Source organism: Papio anubis, chromosome 15, assembly GCF_008728515.1.
Source record: "Papio anubis isolate 15944 chromosome 15, Panubis1.0, whole genome shotgun sequence".
Lineage (NCBI taxonomy): Eukaryota > Metazoa > Chordata > Mammalia > Primates > Cercopithecidae > Papio > Papio anubis.
In genome coordinates, this window is record NC_044990.1 from 15,124,786 (window position 1) to 15,139,025 (window position 14,240).

The window sequence follows — 14,240 nt, forward strand, 5'->3', positions numbered from 1 at the left end:
CTCAAGAGCAATCCTTTTGGGGCAAATCACTTATGATTTCCTTCCAGGATTGAAGAGAGCATGCACAGATGGAAGGTGGGGGCTGGTGCTGGTGCTGAGCCTGGCATGGGGAGGGAGGAAACAAGAGTGAAAAGACTCTTTCATTCTTCTGGCAAAGGCAGCCTTGCAGCTGGGGCCACGGTCTGCGGTGCTGATCCATCTGCTGGGCAGTCGCCTCCCAAGAGAGCCTATGCTCCTCCAGTCATGCATATCTTAGCACCAGTCTCTGGCAGGAGCCAGGAGATGGGGAAGACAATTTAAATGATTCACATAACTTCAAAAAATGTGGATAAGCCCATATTTTTCTCCCAAACCAAGAATATCTACTCAATCTAAACTCTTACCTGAGATCTCTCTTCCTCAGACCCAGCGTCAGGAACTTGCCGTCTAACCTGGCAGGTCAGTAAAACCTTCCCCCTTTCAGGTCCTCATCTGTAAAATGAGAAGGTGGCAGCAGAGGTTCCGAAGGCTCCTTCCAAATGAAAACAAATACGCTTTTTACATCAGTAGAATTTCAATGGGCTCACACTTGACTCTGAAAGAGAAAATAAAAAATTATTTGTGTTTCTGTTGGCCCTTTCCTGTCATTTTAGCTTACTTATTTCTACTTATTGACCCCATTTTTGTGTTTCTTATTTCTTCTATTAACACCACTAGATTAAACCAAGCAAAAATTTAAAGATTAATATCCTTTAAAAAAATTTTAGACACATAAAACACACACACACACACACACACATACACACACACCCTGCATGTAGATGAAGCAGCTAGAAATGAAAGCCTAACTGAAACATAATTCCAGTGGTTCTCAAACTTTAGCAGGCATTAGAATCACCTGAAAGATTTTTTAGAATGCATATTGCTGGGCATCAACCCAGAGTTTTTAATTTACTAGGTGATGTGGAGTCCCAAAATTAACATTTCTTACAGGTTCCAAGTAATACGGATGTTGCCGGTCTGGGACCACACTTTGAAAAACACTGCTTTGTAGCACAGCTTCCAAGAGACTCCAGTGTGTGTTCTGTGTGTATCTTCTCTATGTATGTGTGTTCTGTATGTGTATATGTACAGTACACGAATCTCCAATGTATATTCTTCTCTAATCCCTTAAAGTCATGATGTGCCTCAGGCCATAGTTTCTTCTCTCTACTGATTGTCAGTTGTCACCAAGTTGAGGTGGCGTGGCATTTTTCCTTATGTCAAAACGCTTTCCATCTATTCCTAACTGATTGCCTCCTGATTTCTTGGTTCCCTTGACTATTTCGTTGAAAGTATCTCAAACCACTGTAAAACTTGCATTTTAACATCTAGCATGACATTTTCCCTTTGTTTAGTTTCATTTTCATGTCAGATTAAGAACTCCCACCAACACACATTCTCATTTAATCCCCCAGCCATTGTGATCTAAAACTCTTTGCCAGAAATTCTGCATGCCCAGAACACACACACATAAACACACACACACACACACAATGAAAGAGAGGCCACTCAAGTCAGGGTAACAAGGTGGAGCCTTTGCAGTGCATTTAGCTAATGCTAATAGAGATGCAGTATAATGTAGTTGTACCAAGTTTCCATCTTTGCCTTAAGCAGGATATGAGCCTGAGATTGTAGAAGAAAGGATTCTGTAAACAGATTTATTTCATGATATTTGGGTAGACAGTTCTTGTTAACATAGAACAACTTTATACTAACTATAGGAAATGTTTTTCAATAAATTCTCCTTGACAATCAATGTGTTCTCAGGTTCTTATCTTCTGAGAGAGATCTATAGAATAAATTATTCTGGGAAGTGTATGGTATGGCACATAAAGAGGAAGGAGTGGTTATTTGTATGAAATAAAAATTGTAACTGATTTTTAAAAGATACTTACATGACTTCATCTCTGTTAGAGTGCAAACATTAAAACTAAGTAACGATTATGAGGGCTTATTAGCAGTCCTCTCCAAGGTGAGGAAACAAGATCTGTTCTTCAACACTGTCTTGTGCTACCTGCTTGCTCCTTCCCATCTCCCTTTCTGCCTACACAGAGGGTCTTGTCATTTAGCAGGAAGAAAAACGACTCAGGAGCCCTGAAGCAGAGGGCTGCTGCTATTGCTGGTGATTGATGGGTCTGGGTAATTTCACCTCTGGTGTCAAAAAGATTTAAGTTTCACTTGCAAGCTACTTGCTGAATCCAGCCATCTATCTCAGCCCTACCAAGTTTAGCCCACTCTTAGCCCTCACAGGCATTAGGGATTTCTTTCCCATTCACAGTTATCTGTGACTTTTTTTCTCGTTGCACATATGTTTGTAGCATGTGGTATGTTTCTGCATGTATGTGTATGTGTGTGTATCTGGAGTGAAGATGACTGAGCTTCCGGTCTTACTAGCCTAGACAGAACTTCAAGCCTCCCTTTAAAATGGCCTGACTACGTCAAATAATTTTTTTAAAAAGCTACTTACTTAATGACATCTTTAACACTTCAGATTTATGTACATATCTATAATATCTTACTGCTATGGTTTGGCTGTGTCCCCATCCAAATCTCATCTTAAATTCCCACGTGTTGTGGGAGGCACCTGGTGGGAGGTAATTGAATCATGGGGTGAGTCTTTCCCATGCTGTTCTCATGATAGTGAATAAGTCTCTCGAGATCCGATGGTTTTATAAGGGGGAGTTTCCCTGCACAAGCTCTCTCTTTTTGCCTGCTGCCATCCACGTAAGACGTGACTTGCTCTTCCTTGCCTTCCACCATAATTGTGAGGCCTCCCCAACCACATGGAACTGTAAATCCATTAAACCCTTTTTCCTGTATAAATTACCCAGTCTTGGGTATGTCTGTACAGCAGCGTGAAAATGAACTAATACACTCACTAAAGATATTCTACTGTCCCACAAAACTTATTCGACACATTGCCTCGACTGTAGAAGCTGTGTTGTGAATTATGACTGTGGGCAGGAGCTATAGTGTTACTCTGTGACTTCTGTTAGTATAGCTTGGTGGAGATCAGAATATTAATTTGTAGATTTCTTATGTTTTATTATTTATTATTTGTTTATTTATTTTTTAAGACAGGATCTTACTCTGTCACCCAGGCTGGAGAGTAATGGGAACTCACCACAGCATTGACCTCCTGGGCTCAGGTGCTGGGCTCACCACAGCAGCAACCTCCTGAGCTCCCATCTGAGCCTCCTGAGTAGCTGGAACTACAGTGCTCACCACCACACCCAGCTAATTTTTGTATTTTTTGTAGAGATGCGATTTTGTCATGTTGCCTGAGCTCAAGTGACGCACCCACCTCGGCCTCCCAAAGTGCTAGGATTACAGGTGTGAGCCACTGTGCCTGGCCATGCTTAATTTTTTAATGAGATGGAGGCATGGGAGTGGTCATTCCTTTTGTATGTGTGAATGTCTGATTTATTTCTATTGCCATTTATAATGCAAAGATAGATACTTCCTAATTATTTATTCTGACCAGGGATATTATTTATTGATAGAACTGATGATAGTATGTGGCTTTTGTGAACTGATCTGCTTTTTGGTTTTGTTTTTATTCTAAATTTCACTTTTCACTTAGTTGTAACCTTGAGCTAATACAGAGGTTTGATTGTTTGATTGTTTTTAGCTTTTTGATGGGTAGTCAAGAAGATAACAGCTTTTTTTTTTCTTCTTTTTTTTTTTGGATGAAGTCTCACTCTGTCGCTAGGCTGGAGTGCAGTGGCACGATCTCAGCTCACTGCAACCTCCGCCTCCCAGGTTCAAGCGATTCTCTTGCCTCAGCCTCCCCAGTAGCTGGGACTACAGGCGTGTGCCACCACGCCCAGCTAATTTTAGTATTTTTAGTAGAGACGAGGTTTTGCCACGTTGCCCAGGATGGTCTCGATTTCTTGACCTTGTGATCCGCCCACCTCAGTCTCCCAAAGTGCTGGGATTACAGGCGTGAGCCACTGCACCTGGCCGATAACGGCTTTTAAACAGTTAAAGCTGTTTAAAAACACAACTCCTCTGAGAAGCTACTAAGAATTGGATCCATTCAAAGCTGAAACTGCTGTTCTTATCTGTCTGGTAAATCTAGAGTAGACTTTTTGCAATTTGTGACGTAATTGTGTACACTTACCATGGAGTTGCTGAGACAATTAACGTTAAGGATTGACCCCTTATGGTATGACACACCCCCAGAGAGGGCAAGGGAGGTAGCCTAGGGAGAGAATAGCTGTCAAGTCCTTTCTTGCCTTTACTGCTTATGAGATAATAGGATTCTCCAGAAGTATCCTCTCCCCCCAAAGACTGAGTCCCACCACTGTCAAGTTCAGATGCATACTAAGTTTTCCAGAGAGGGGCTGCCTAACGACCAACACACTTCATCCTGCTGGAGCCCCTGGCACTTAAGACCAGGGGAGGAACTTAACTCTTTTGAAAAGTGCCAGGCCATGTAAACCAGAGCAGTTTTTCTAAATAGTAAAATGTTATTAGTCATGAAGAGATTTAACCCCTTCATCCTGTAACACTGACCTCCTGGGCTCAGGTGCTAGACTCCAAATATATGAATAAATGCTGATAATAGTAACAATGATCATGATAATGCAACCCTTATACATCTAGGGGTCATCTGCTTATTTTCAGAGCAAAGTCATGTTCCAGAGGCAGAAGTCAGCAGCCACAGAAATTTTAAAAAGTCACTACATTCTTTATTTTTGGTCAATGAAGAACGTGGGAGATTATGATTCCGACTCTGGGGCAAAACCTTTTAAAAACCCTTCTCTTTCTCCAGTTTTCTCGTATGCTCCAGAACCTCTCCTATGTCAACACTAAAACTATCCCATGAGGCCCTACCTTATGTGGAACTTGCTCTTTTCTTTCCTGCTCTTTCTGTGGTAGATACCTTGGATTTTATGCAAGCAATCAAAAAATTTCCTCATTAAGTGGAAGAGGCACAGGGACAACTGAGTAGGCGTGGTGCTTACTGAAGTACTGCATTGTGTTTTGGAAGGAGAGGATCAGGGAAGGATCTGAACATCCTACTTAATAGTTCTTGCTGCAGCACAATAGCTGCCCTTCATTATGCCATGGCCACAATGCAACCACATATTAGATGCTCTGTTTGTATTTCCTCATTTAAGACTTGTTAGCCCCATTCTAAAGAAGAGGCGTCTGAGCTTCCCAGGGGATAATTAGTATTCTCATGGGCCCATTGCCTCAAAGTGGCAAAGTCAGGATCTGAACTCAAATCTTTCTTCCTCCAAAGCCTTTACATCTGCCACTAGTCAGTTGCCATGCCTGTTATTTTAAATAATTAATTCAAAGGGAAACAAATAATTTCTCTTTTTTTTCTTTTCTTTTTTTTTTTTTTTTTTTTTTGAGACAGGGTTTCACTCCTGTCACCCAGGCCAGAGTGCAGTGGCGTGATCTTGGTTCACTGCAACCTCTGCCTCCCAGATCACTCAAGCAATCCTCCCACCTCAGCCTGCCGAGTAGCTGGGATTGCAGGCGTGTGCCACCACACCCAGCCAATGTTTTTTGTATTTTTCAGTAGAGATGGGGTTTTGCCATGTTGCCCAGGCTGGTCTCAAACTCCTGGGCTCAAGCGATCCACACGCATTGGCCTCCCAAAGTGTTGGGATTACAGGTGTGAGCCAGCACATCCGGCCCTATACATCATTTTTACTGGTAAAAGCTCCAAAGTTTAAAAATATAAAGATGATTAACTCAATTTTATTCATTAACTTCATAGACTCTTACACAATCATTTCATTTAAAATAATAAGGAAGCTGTAATTTTTATGTAAAGAAGCATACAAGATAATGATTGGTTAAAAATGAAATGAAGTTTAGTATATAAAATTATAACCATTTAAAAGCATATACAGAGTTAAAAATCAGAAAAGTCATAAATATGCAAATTAAGTCTAGTAAGGCGAAGAAGAGGAGTTCTATTTTTTGCTAAAGTTATTCACATTTTAAATGACTCTGTCTTTGAAAGAAAGAAAGATTGTCAGTCTTGGGTGGTACTGATTCTACTGACTGCACGCTTCACAAACCCAAGTTCAAACTGGAGAAAGCGAAACACTCTCATTAATCTGATAGATTGAGACAATTCATATTCTTCACCTTCTTATCCTATTTTTATCAAAATACTACTGTACTTAACAGTGCAACAGCCTGAAACAAAATCAACCTAAAGGCCTGCTCTCCTGCCCTGCGGGGGGCACCGTGGGCTTGTTTAAATCAAAGGCAAAGTGGTAAATTAGCAGTCTGATGCCGATTCAGGCTCATTCCTCTACCAGCAGACACTGAGCATTTCTTTTCTTTTTTCTTTTTTTTTGAGACAGAGTTTCGCTCTTGTTGCCCAGGCTGGAGTGTAATGACTCAATCTCGGCTCACCGCAACCTTTGTCTCCCAGGTTCAAGTGATTCTCCTGCCTCAGCCTCCCAAGTAGCTGGGATTAGAGGCATGCGCCACCATGCCTGGCTTTTTTTTTTTTTTTTTTTTTAAAGTAGCGACAGGGTTTCTCCATGTTGATCAGGCTGGTCTCGAGCTCCCGACTACAGGTGATTCACCCTCCTCGGCCTCCCAAACTGCTGGGATTACAGGCGTGAGCCACTGCGTCTGGCCGACGCTGACCATTTCTTACTCTCCCCTTCCTTGCTCCACCTGAAGCCTTTAGTAGTCATTCAAGTATAAAAGACTGGTGTCATTTCAAGAGTGTCTTCTCTTCAGGAGATTTGTGTCAGATCTCTAAGCCTTGCTCTCTAAAGGAAATGGAGACTCTTAAGTGAAAGGGAATTTGAGGAATTGTTGAGAAGACAGGTAAGAGACACTGAAAGCCAACCTCACTCTGTGACGCAAGGCCACCTTTATGCTGGGGGAAAGACTGCCTTCCTGAGGGGCTGTATCCTCAGAGGAAAGATATTTTATATCTTTAAAATAACACTTCTGGTATTTATTGTTTTCATGAAAGTGAATTTCGGAAAGGAGACTTTATTATGCCTATAGAAGATAGTTTTCTCTGCCTATATGTTAGTTCATGCATTTTCTCTGAAGGACTTTTTTCTCCTGAAGGTGCATGTGGGTTTTCTCTCACAGAAAACAGGTGTGAAAGTTCAGTGTTCAAAAACTCTACCATTCTCTTTAACAGATTTATTTCATTTTATTTTATTCTATTTTATTTTATTTATTTTTCGAGGCTCCTGCTCTATCACTGGGCTGGAGTGCAGTGGCATGATCCCAGCTCACTGCAGCTTACACCTCCCACGCTCAAGCAATCCTCTCACCTCAGCCTCTTAAGTAGCTGGGACTGCAGGCATGTGCCACCACACCCAGCTATGTTTTGTATTTTTTTCATAGAGATGGATTTTCAACATGTTACCCAGGCTGATCGCGAATTCCTGGGCTTAAGTGATCCGTCCACCTCGGCTTCCCAGTGTTGGGATCACAGGCATAAGCCACCGCACCCAGCAAGCAGGTTTATTTTAAATTTCATTTTGTCTTTTATAAGTCATCATAAGATGCCTCACTTTGCTCTAAGTGTCAAGCTTTGTTTCATTCTCTGAGCTCCTAGAAGGCAAGACTTTCTGTGTGCCAGTGAGGGGTTGTGGTTGATAGCTGTGATTTGAGGAGGTATTTAATAAGCAATATCATTTTATGACTTCTGAATTGCATTAGTAGATTAGTTACTACTTATGAACCAAAGAATATTGGTCAGCATTTTCCACAAGGCAGTACATTTGTATATGTTTTTGATTTATATTAGAAAAATCGGAGCCTCCACTTGACCTTGGCATGAGTCATAGTCACTAGTCATAAGTGGCTGAGGAATCCCACCTCAATCTGGAAAGTGGCAGACACTAGCCAGTTGCAGATCACCTGGACCGAATGAGGAGGGAACATAAAAGCCAAGCCATGCCAGCCCCTCCCCTTGGGTCAGTGCAGTGGAAGGAGCATAAGAACAGCTGGGAGCATGAAGTATGGAAGCAGATCCACCCAGATTTGAATCCTGGCTCCCTTTCGTACTAACCATCTGAACTTGGACTAGTTATCTAGCCTCTTTTAGCTTTATCTGTAAAGAAAGAATAAAATGATCTATTTCATAGATTTACTGTGAGGATTAATGAGTAATAAACATAATAAAGTGCTTAGCACAGTACCTGATACAGAGCAAACCTCCAGTGAAATCTATCTCTAAAAAATTACAAAACCAAAATACACAAATTCAATGAGACACTATTTCATAACTATTAGAATAGCTATTGTTTTAAAAATAGGGAGGCCAGGCATGATGGCTCACACCTGTGATCTCAGCACTTTGGGAGGCCAAGGTAGGTGGATCACTTGAGACCAGGAGTTAGAGACCAGTCTGGCCAACATGGTGAAACCCTGTCTCTGCTAAATATACAAAACTTAGCCAGGCATGGCGGCATGCACCTGTAATCCCAGCTACTTGGGAAGCTGAAGCACGAGAATCGCTTGAACCTGGGAGGTGGAGGTTGCAGTGAGCCGAGATCACACCACTGCACTCCATCCTGGGTGACAAACTGAGTCTCTTGTCTCAAAAAAAAAAAAAAAAAAAATAGGGAAAATAGCAAATATTAGTGAGGATGTGGAGAAATTGGAACACTTGTGCATTGGTGGAGGGAATGTAAAATGTAGCTTCTGTGAAAAAGTCTGGTGGTTCCTTAAAAATTTAAAGAAACAATTAAATTACATATGATCCAGCAATTCCACTCCTAGGAATACACACAAAAGAATTGAAGGAAGGAGCATACTACTTTCCCGCCAATGTCACAGCAGCATATTCACAGTAACCAAAATATGGAAACAACCCAAGTGTCCATCAATGGATAAATCAGATAAAAAATATTGGAATATAATCCAATGGAATAGTAGCCAGCCATAAAAAGAAATGAAAGTCTGATACATGCTACAGTGTTCATGCTACATATGAAAACATTATGCTAAGTGAAATAAGTCAGCCACAAAAAGATAAATATTGTGTGATTCCACTTTTATGGGATACTGAGAATCGGCAAATTCATAGACAGAAGGTAAATAGAGCTTACCAGCAGCTGGAGGTACGGGGAAAAGGGAAGTTATTTTTTAATGAATACAGAGTTTCTGTGTGTTATGAAAAAGTTCTGGAAATCACTATTCTACTCTCTACTTCTAGGAGATGAACTTTTCTAGATTCCACATGTGAGATCATGCACTATATGCCTTTCTGTGCTTTTGCATATTTCACTTAGCATGTCCTTTAGGTTCATCTATGTTATGGAACGCTACACTGTACCCCATAAATACATAGAGTTATGCATCAATTAAAACCAAAATAAACAAAATGTTTTTAAAAAAATTCTGGAAATGCATAGTGGTGATGGTGTACCACACTATGAATATACTTAATGCCACTGAATTGTGTACCTAAAAGAGTTAAAATAATAAATTTTGTTATGTGCATTTTCCCATGATAAAAAACATTTGCAAAACAAGACCAACCTTGACGATGTCCGCCTGTGGACCAGCTTGCCATTTCCACACCTAAAATATCCTTTCTGATATTTGTTCTTTGCCAATTTCCCTGCCTCTGTCGTGAACTCTACATGCCCACTCCTGACCATGCATGTGCCAGAATCACGCTCAAGCCCATAACCACCTGGCCAGTCAGGTTTCCTCACTCTTCACCTGCGTTCTCCTTGCTCCCTGGGAGTTCCCCTCGCCTGATGCTTCCACCCTCTTTTATGTCCCTAACTGTCCCTCTGCCTGTGATGAGGGGACTGTCTAGCATGCTCTACTCTCACCCTCTGGCTTAGGTCTCCTTCCTGTAGGGGCTTTGCTGCCCTGTGTGTCAACACCTGCATTGAGTGAGGGTGTGTGTGATGCACCTTCTCTGCCTGTTACCATCCCCAGGTGCCCAGCACACATATATCACAACTGTGGAAGTTTGGTCCATGTGCTCTATCCACTCCCTCCAATACAAGTGAGTCTGCAAAGCAGCCTCAAAAATAATTAGTTGTTACAAAACATACCAAACCATAATATGATTCTTAATTGCTAAAGAACAACAAACTGTAATAGGTTCCACTGGAGAAGGCATTACCTTCAGGGGAAAATCTTTTAATATAATAAATGCATTTGCTTGGTAATGTCTCCTGTACACCCTGACATCTCGAATATTCATTTAGCATAATAGTGATTCCACTAAGAGCAAATAAGCCTAGTGCTCTTTAGACATATCAGCTACCAGAAAAATATTCAGGGAAGCAAATTCTTTTGTGCATGCACGTGTGAACCCAAAAGAGAAGTCTCAATCAAATCAGAAAGTTTATTTTGCCAAGATTAAGGACACACTCATGTCACAGCCTCAGGATGACGTGTGCCCACATTGGGTGGGGTACAGCTTGCTTTTGTACTATCTGGGGAGACATAATACCACATCAATACATGTAAGATTTACATTGGTTTGATCTGGAAGGGTTGGTCGAAGTGGGGGCTTCTAGGTCATACGTAGATTTAAAATTTTTCTGATTAACAATTGGTTGAAAGAGTTATCATCAATAGAAAGGAATGTCTGACTGATGATAAGGGTTGTGGAAAACCAAGGTTTTATCATGCGGACGAAGCCTCCATGTGGCAGGCTTCAGAGAGAATAGATTATAAATGTTTCTTATCAAGCTTAAGGTCTGTGTTGATGTTAATACTGGTTGGTTTTTCCTGAATTCCAAAAAGGAGTAAGTTATAACCCCCTTCCACATCATGGTCTGAACTAGTTTTTCAGGTTGACTTTGGAATGCCCTTGCCCGAGAAGAGGGATACATTCAGATGGTTCGGGGGGCTTAGAATTTTATTTTTTGGTTCACATATGCATTCCACAAATATTAACAATATTAACAAGTATTGAGGACTATGTGTCAAGCATTTTTCTAGGTACTAGGTTACAGTGTTAAAGAAATGTGAGTGGTTATTAGGTTTTTTTCTTTCTTTTCTATTCTTTAAGCTTATATATTTTTTTTATCTGAAGTATTATTGACGCAAGACCCTCTTAAACTCTAATTTTCAAGTTTTTCAAGGGTGGCCAACAAGGCCATACACTATAGGGATCCATATCCTATCATTTGTCCAGACAGTCCTACTTCTCTTTCTTAGGAAGTTTCTCGAACTCTGATACAATTTTCCACATCTACCTCAAACAATGTACGTAGATAAAACGTTGTGAAAAAAATAATCTTTATTAAACTGTAATACAATTTGTCTATCCAAAATAGAATTGACTGCTCTTCTTTTCTCTTTATGAAACTTTATCAGGAAACCTAAGTAATCACTAGAATTCTGAAATTTGAATATGTATAATCTGTTAACTTTGGCTTCTGTTAATTATAGGGCATTAGGGAAATTAGCTTTACAATCTTACTTGCAGAAGAAAATTAAATTTTCTTTCAGTCTCAGCTGTATCCATTGGAAATTGGCTATAGGGATTCCAACAAAAGGGAAATCTATGATTATTGCATTAGGGTTTCTTAGAGGCAAAAAAATATGAGCCTATTAGTTAGGAACTACAACATAAGTTGTACTTTGGCTGTTTATACTATAAAGCAACTGTGGAAAGCAAGACTACCCCTGGTCCCTGGTAGAAACAGGATTTTAGAACGGCAAGATAGTTTCAGGGTCCATTGCATCCATCCCATTTGAAGTCTCCAAAATTTTTTTCTTTTAAATGAAATCCTAGTCATCCTTAAATACAAGAATGCTAGTTAGTTAAGGAGTAATTAAAAATTTGTCCAAGCACAATGAGGTTGACTATATAGGCAACTGAAAAACTAGACATTTCTTTTTGTAGCTGTGAATTTGGAAAGAAAATTTCTAATCCATATACTTTTGCAGACTTCTTGCCTTATCTTTATAAAAGGCTGGGGATTCGCTATAAGACCTACCTCACGATGTGAAGGTTTTGGAAGCTTTCAACAAGAAGATAACACAAGCTCTATGGGTGCTCAATAGCAGCACATCAACCCTACTCAGGCAATGAAAATACTGAATAGGAGCATTTCCTGGGCACATTAGTTATCCTTTGGCCACTATAGCAAATGACCACAAGTTTAGTGTTTAAAACAGCACACATTTATTCTCTTCATGATTCTGGAGTTCCAAAGCCCAAGATAGGTCTTTTAGGGCTCTAACATCAAGGCATCCATAGGGCTGGTTCCTTCTGGATCCTGGGGAGGAATCTGCTCCTTGCTTCTTCCAGCGTTAGAGGCTGGCCACATTCCTTGGCCCATCACCACTTCCTCCTGTCACTTTAATCTCTTGCTTTGATCCTCAACATTTTCTATTGTTCTCTCTTATAAGGTTATTCCTGTGATTACATTGAGCCCACCCATATAGCGTCCCCAACTCAAGATCCTTAGTTAATCACATCAACCAAGTCCTTTAACATGTGCAGTAACATTCCTCACAGGTACCAGGGATTAGGGCGTGGGCACTTTGGGGGTGCCATTATTCAGCCTACCACATTAGGCAATTTCAGGCCAGCCACTTAACCATTGCAAACCTCTCAAATGAAGAAAAAAAATGAAGGAAGAAGACATTTTGTATAACTCTAGATGGATGATGCAATGTTGCTAGTTAATGCCACCTAGGTCTGGGGATCCATGAAAACCTTACCCCAATCAGAAGAATCTGCATCACTCCTTACACCAGTCTGTTCCCCCCGGAATGTAAACTCAGGCAGGCAGACCACCTCATCTATAAGTAGTTGTTGAATGAAGTCAAGCAGAAAAAGCAAGTGTTGCTACATACTGTTGCATCCTCTCCTCTTATTTTGTGGATTAAATACATCAACAATATCTTTCTGCTATATTCTTTGGCACAATATTTCATTAACATGCAATTATAGTTTGTTCCATATTTAGGGCCACATACCTGACCTACCAATCCAAACTGCCATTGTATAATTCTTCCTAAATATCCTAGCATCCCTCTTTATTCAAGAAACCATAAAGCACAACACCAAGTGTGGTCACAACCTGCTACCATTATTAATTTTTACTATACAGCTTTGCTCTTTGAGCTCTGCCTATTTTGATCTGCAGTTAACCCATACAAGGCCTGAGAAGAGTTGAGAGACAGATCCTCAGGCTGTCCAGCCTCCACCCCATCTCTGCCGTTATGTTTTTTTTCTATGTTCTAGTCAAGAAGAGTTATAGTATTAGCACCCATATTTGGATCTGTGACTCATTTTGAGATAGGTTTTGTTCATGGCATAAGGTGAGGGTCAATATTTTTTCCATGTGGGTATCCAATTATCCCAGAACCATTTGTTGACATGCCTGTGCTTTTCCCATTGAATGTCTTGGTAGCTTCATGGCAAAACAATCGAACATAAATGTAAGAGTTGATTTCTGGACTCAGTTCTAATTCATTGATCTACATGTTTATCCTTCAACCATGATTTTTCTTTTTATTTTCTTTTTTGAGATCGAGTCTCACTCTGTCACCCAGGCTGGAGTGCAGTGGCACAATCTCAGCTCATTGCAACCTCTACCTCCTGGGTTCAAGCAATTCTCCTGCCTCAGCCTCCCAAGTAGCTGGGATTTACAGGTGACTGCCACCATGCCCAGCTAATTTTTATATTTTTAGTAGAGACAGGGTTTCACCATGTTGGCCAGGCTGGCCTCGAACTCCTGACCTCGAGTGATCCGCCTGCCTCGGCTTCCCAAAGTGCTGGGATTATAGGCCTGAATCACTGCACCCTGACTTTACACCATAATTTTTGATTTAAACTTTTTAGTATTTAATTATTTCTGCTTGCTTTGTTTTAATTTGCTTTTATTTTCCTAGTTTTTGTTTAAGTAGAGGCTTAGGCTGTTGTATTTGAGATCTTTCACCTTTTGTAATATAGGTATTTAAGGCTATAAATTTACCTTTAAGCACACATTTAGCCAAATCTTATACATTTTAGAATTTGGTATTTTTGTTTTAATTCAGCCAAAATATTTTCTAATTTCCTTTGTGATTTCTTCTTTGACCCATGGATTCTTTAAGAAATGTGTTTGTTATATAGATAAATTACGTGTCATGGGGATTTTGTGTACAGATTTTGTCACCCAGGTAATAAGCATAGTATACGATAGGTAGTTTTTTGATGCTCCACCCTCTACCCTCAAATAGATCCAGTGTCTACTGTTTCCTTCTTTGTGTCCATGTTTACTTAATGTATAGCTCAC

At 40.4% G+C, this 14,240-nt stretch overlaps 1 protein-coding gene across 1 annotated transcript in view; it reads right to left on the reverse strand.

Annotated features, from left to right (window-relative positions):
- SPART (spartin) overlaps nucleotides 1-95 on the reverse strand; it is a 59,412-nt gene extending 59,317 nt beyond the window's left edge. The window contains exon 1 of the mRNA XM_009191774.2: nucleotides 2-95. The gene's annotated coding sequence lies outside the window, so the exon portion shown is untranslated. The remainder of the gene's footprint in view (nucleotide 1) is intronic.
- Between the last annotated feature and the right edge of the window lie 14,145 nt (nucleotides 96-14,240).